At 40.1% G+C, this 5784-nt stretch overlaps 1 long non-coding RNA gene across 1 annotated transcript; it reads left to right on the top strand.

The window, feature by feature from the left end:
- Nucleotides 1-238: 238 nt before the first annotated feature.
- LOC124153663 lies at nt 239-1539 on the top strand. The gene is made up of 2 exons (XR_006863718.1): nt 239-876; nt 962-1539. It is a non-coding gene; the product is annotated as an uncharacterized LOC124153663 (long non-coding RNA).
- The last annotated feature ends 4245 nt before the right edge of the window (nt 1540-5784 follow it).

Genomic DNA, 5784 nt, shown 5'->3' with positions numbered 1-5784 from the left:
TATTTCGTCCACAATCGCGAGGTCTTTAACACTAGAACCGCGGAGGGGGTCAAATTGACCCCTTACGATTTTCAACATGTAAATTTCACACTTAATTTTTTTTTCACAAACCTGACATTTTCTGACTTTTAATGAATTATAGAAAGGCGTATTCGTGCGAAATTCCGACGCTCTTGGACTATTTTTGTGAACACTAGACAACAATATACCTAGAACCGCGGTAGGGGTCATTTTGACCCCTGCTCTGTTGTCGTTCTCGAACTTTATATTTTCGTAGCAGAAATTCACCGCAAGCGTAATTTTCGAAGGTCGAATGTGTGGGAATGGCATTGATTACCTCTGTCGTTTCTTATTAGGCCACAGATAAGGCAACCCGCCCAGCGGACGCCTGAAAGAATGTGAGAGTCGAGCCGCGTAGAAATGGACCTACGCGAAAATTTCCGGGCACCCCCCTTTCCTTGGCTACCTCCACTCAAGGCTCCTTCCTTCCCCTACCGTGCCTCCCCTACCAGTGTGGCGTCATTGTAGTTGCCAGCTCAATTACATGAATTACAATGTAATACTTCGCAATTCACCCGAATTCATCAGTTTGCGCGGCAGTTCGTCTCACCCGTTCGATTGTTGCGCTGAATCGCTCAGCGCTGAACGAAGGGCAATACCGTTTCAAGGGTGATACTCCGGTCAACGCCCAGCGATGCGTCGATCAAAGGGATACACCGCAGAACAGGTCACTCGTATTCTCGAGCAACTTCAGGATGTGCCTGAGGATTGCTCTGAGGCGGAGGATGATCCTGTTGTAGTGTATGACGGCGGCGTTGACGCCGAGGAAGACAGTGAAGAGTCCTTGACTGAAGATTCAAGCGAAGACACTGGTAAGTTTCCTATTTTTATTTTACTCGCATTCTTTGATAATTGTTACAAATCTATTTCATAAAGCATTTATTTTGGTTGGTACAGGTAGTGAAGGTGAGGAGTACGTTCCCTATCAGCCGCTAACCACCCGCACACTACGACGTGGACTTGGTCCCCAAATACAGCCTCCCGTGGACCAAGTCGCGTCCACAGTTCCTGCTCGAGGGACGGGGTCGCCCTGGAACTGCCCAGGGCCTCTGCCGTGGTGCTCGGGGCCATCGAGGACGTGGGGGTGGCGATGCTGTAGTCGCACCTGCTGAAGACGACGAGCCGCTTGAGTTTGCTGCTGCCGCTCCTCGTGGCCAGGTACGAGAACGAGGTGGTTCTCGCCGGGGGCGTGCTAGTCTTCAATCTTCTTCTTCACTGAGGGTGATGTTCGCTCAGCATGGGATTTGGTGATAACTCCAACTATGCTGAAGCACATGAAGATGTGCACGGAAAATCGGGCTCGTGAAGAAAGTGGGGACAAGGACTGGTCGGTATCTATGGATGAGCTGGAAGCTTTCATTGCAGTTTTGTATGCACGTAAGGAGCAAGGAACTTGGAGCTTGACTTTTTTGCTTGACTTGACATTCTTCATTACTGTATGCTTCTCTGCACCAATAAAAGTGTTTCTTTTTTCTTAAATATATTTATATTTTTCCCCCATCCTCAGCCGAACATATAGTAAAAATGTGAAAAACGCATTATTTGTGCAAGGCGGGTAGCCTATCTAGCGCTTATACCGCCCATATATCATTCAAATTTCATTGTAAATCTCAGATAATTCATTTCACATAGTGCAGTATCCAAAAGAAACCCAAAATACTAAAAATATGGCAAGAAAAGACGAGGGGTCAAAATGACCCCCTCCGCGGTTCTAGGTATACGAAAAAGTCCGCGGTTCTAGTGTTAAGTAAGTTCTTCTTCATCCTCTTCTCTAAGAGCACACTAAGTCGCCTTTGTTTAATATTACTTCCCTTGTGACTTTGTTTTTCCTTAATCCGAATCGGTCTTCCGTATACTCCTCTGCAGTCCTTTCCATTCTCCTGTATATGATTTTTAAACTACCTTGGACGCATGCGTCGTTAGGATAAATGTTGTAAAATCTTCAAATTTCTCCGGTTTCTTCTTCTTAGGAATCGGAGAAATGATAATCCTCGCTATGATTCCTGTCCCATAGTTAATATGTAATGGTAGGGGTGGCTTATGAGTACTGGACCCCAAAGTAATCGTTTATCCTACATTTAATTGAAGTCAAGTTACAAAAACAAATTATAATCAGTTTTCTGAAGAATTTTATTTGGTTACTTAATTTTCATTTTATTTAAAAGATCTCTGAATTGAAAAGTGCAAAAGCTAATCCCCTTTTTGAAATTTGATGACTTACTCACACAAATTGAAATTAATAATAGGACAATTAGTCTGGGAAAAAGTTGCCTTTTTAGACTTTATAGAAGGTATATGTTATTTATCGCCTCATTGCATAGCGATGCTAAAATGTTAAAAAAGTATTCCGTGATCATTTTTTGGCTGAAAGTTATGTTGTATATGTCAAAAAGGTGTAGACTGAAGAGTTGTAGGGGGAGAAAAGAAATTAAGAAAATGGTCGAAGACATTTTAGGCGAAGTTTTGCATAGTCAGTTTTTCTTCTGTAAACGACTTTGCCAATTCAAAATGCACTGAACGTGCGAAATGAAATGGAGAATGTGGAAGCAAAGTGATGTCTTCAGTTTGAATTAAATTTTTTACGTCTTTTGACAATTTAATGCTTTGATGGTTGGAGCGTTTTTTTCACCTAAATTGCTGACTACTTTTAGGACTAAAAGGCTTGGAACACTCAGAAGGCATATAAATGGTTTCTATCAATGCGATAATATATTTTTTCATTCGGGTCTCCAAAACCTGTCAACGCGAGAAATTATCATATGTATACTTAAATATGCTGCCGCAGAATTCGTCAAAACTCCGCTCAGTCTACACGCCCCATACTCTCCACCAAATATTTTGAACGCATATTTACGGAGAACAAGGCACTATTGTGCCGAGTATTTAAATTACCTATATTCAATGATCAGCTATCAAAATTAAAAAAAAACTCAATAATTTTGATTATTAATAGATTGATAGGTAATTTTGAAAATTTTCAGAATTAATTCGTTATCATGTTAGAATGCATATGGAACATGTTTATTGTATAAGTTCAATGTACGAAATTATATTTGGCACTTACATAGAATATCTGGGCTTATAAAGGGACATTTATCTCGCATAATTTCGGAAATAATGACGTCTAATTCCAGCCTTAGTTTCTTTTTAACTTAAGCGATAGCTATAGTGCCTTTATTTTTGTTTTCAGGTGTAACTATGCCATCTCGTCAGCTTTTGTCCTGCTTCGCCGTCTTCTTTCCACTCTTTTTTAGGATTGATTGGTAATCTCTCGGTGAGCCCATTGGATACACTAATGAAGGTGAGATATCAAGCTTATTCATTGTATTTTTTATAATCCTCTTTTCTCAAGTTTTCATCACTTGCATGTTATTCTTATCACATATTGAGGACGGTGCAATGAAATGTAAATTAATCTTCTGAAAGCCATTCCAAAGAAAATTCATGAAATCGTTGACTCAATGATAAATGTAGTCAGCCCATAGTGTTGTTCCATTCCTTTGACCCTATGCAAAATATGGTCAGAACCTCAATCTCTAGACTCTTACGGTCGAAGGCGTTGGCGGCGTGTGAGCTAGGTTGCAGGAGCACAGATTTGAACCCCAGGCAGGTGCCTTCATCCTACGAAAGGGTTACATCCCTTCGTGGATATTTGAGTAATTCACCGAGAATGTGTTAGATCTGACCGCTCTCGTGGGAAAGATGTCGCAGTCTTAGAATCGACCCTCCCTATAATTCTGAGAACCCCATGAAGGATGGTTGGGGATGGTGGAACGTTACCCCGCCTAGCTCGCATGTCATTGTATTTTACGGAATTAATAAGAATTTTTAGTAAACCGAATCCTTTAGTTGAGGCATTGGAGGACTGGTTCGTGAGAGAAATGGACATGTTGGTATACATTTGGGATTGGGAATTATTAGGCTGTTCAACTTTTCGGTTTAAATTCTACGATACCATCCGCAGACACAAAAGTGGAACCCTGTCTATAAGTGCATCCTGCATTTTAAACATAGCCCCATTGAGCCATAGCTGATGCTCAGTTGATCCTAATTTGCCTTCGCAAATGGTCTTCTGATTCTCAGCTTAACAAAAAAAAATGCAAAATAGACGGCGGAAAACGTCACATTTCCATTTTTGAAACTACTCTTTCAAATAGATCATCTTACCTCTATTCAACTACTGCTTGACCCATGAGACTCATATTTTGATTAAAGCATCTGTATGGGTGTTGTATAGTAACCAAATCACCCACTAAGTGATACAAACCGAAGGTGGTGAGTTTGTAGCTCACTCTAAACAGCCGCAGGCGAGTGAATTTCTCAGATTCTGGGTAAGGGGATCAGCTCTTTTCCTTGGACCACCTCGCACTTGGAGGATTGTTTTTTGGAGTGGGGGAGGGTTTCCGAAAGATTCACCAAGATATTCCTCTTCGAGCCTCATTTGTACCTACCGCTTGATTCCCCCACCATGGGATTCTCAGGAGACCAAAATAGTGATGGCGGCCGAGAAAAATGCGTTGGACTGCGCAGACGCGGAAAGTGGCGCGCGAGTTGAATTCTGCTGAGCGGGGACTCGTTGGTTTCGTACGGGCACGGTAGCTCGCGCGCTGGCGATAATGCAAATTGTCGATTCTGGTGGAGCTTTTTTTGTCGAAATATAATAATATAATATATAATATAGCTTTATTCCTTTCATACACGATTAGAGTGTACCCTTGGAGTGCAGTGGAATATAAAAATACCCCATATGAATCCGTTTTCGGGCTAACATGATAAATTGTTTCAACAGAACTGGTGCTATCTACATATGATACAAATTTTCATTAATTCAGTGAAAAGATTGTTTTTATTTTCTTATCGTTGGTGCATTCGATTTTAAGAATCCAGTTATTATACATGCATACCAAACTAGCACACATGATAATTAACTTGCTTTAAGAAGCATACAGGAATTACATGCATACAAAATACCTTAAATTAAGAATATTTTATGTAAGCTTTCCTTATAAAAACTGTAATTCCTCATAGAACTTACGCAAATTTTTGACAGCTGGTGTGTATTCCCATCTTTTCATCTCCTGCTACATCGCTTTGCAACATTCCAAATTATTTTTGCCGCAAGTATCGATTGATTGTCGAAATATTTATAGTTGGATTAGGTATGCCAAAATTTCTCCTAACTCTGATAAGATAAGTTTGTAGTCTGGCCTTCTCTTTGCTACGATTATCGTAAACTCGAACGAGTTAATAAATGAATACGTGCCACAGTGGGAGAATATTTACAAAGCGTCTTTAGTAGTGAATTCTCTTGAATTTTTTCGTTCTTGGTATAGTAGGTGAAAAACATAGGCCATCATTCGAGGTTTAACAGGTAGCATTGCAATATTAAATATCTTTTAATTAGGAATAGTGCATATGATGCCTGATTATACTTTGGGGATGGAATAAAATCAGCTCACTTCAGCTTAGAGTTAAGATTTCTTGGTAATTCATTCCCATTAAATTGAACTGGCTACTCATAGCCTACCTATTCCAACACCTTTTCGATGCAAAATATTGTTCTTTTCACAGTATGATTTGGTTCTGAAAAATACTACTGTAATTTTTATTATTGTTCTTACCGATCAACCGCTCGATGGAATACGGTGTAAACTTTGAAATGTTAATAAACAGATACATCATGTTGCTAGAAGAGTGCAATCCACTGCATGATTAACTCATATG

The sequence above is a fragment of the Ischnura elegans genome, chromosome 1 (genome assembly GCF_921293095.1).
Source record: "Ischnura elegans chromosome 1, ioIscEleg1.1, whole genome shotgun sequence".
Taxonomy (NCBI): domain Eukaryota; kingdom Metazoa; phylum Arthropoda; class Insecta; order Odonata; family Coenagrionidae; genus Ischnura; species Ischnura elegans.
The sequence above is the reverse complement of the archived record's forward strand: the minus strand, read 5'-3'. Positions and strand labels throughout refer to the sequence as shown.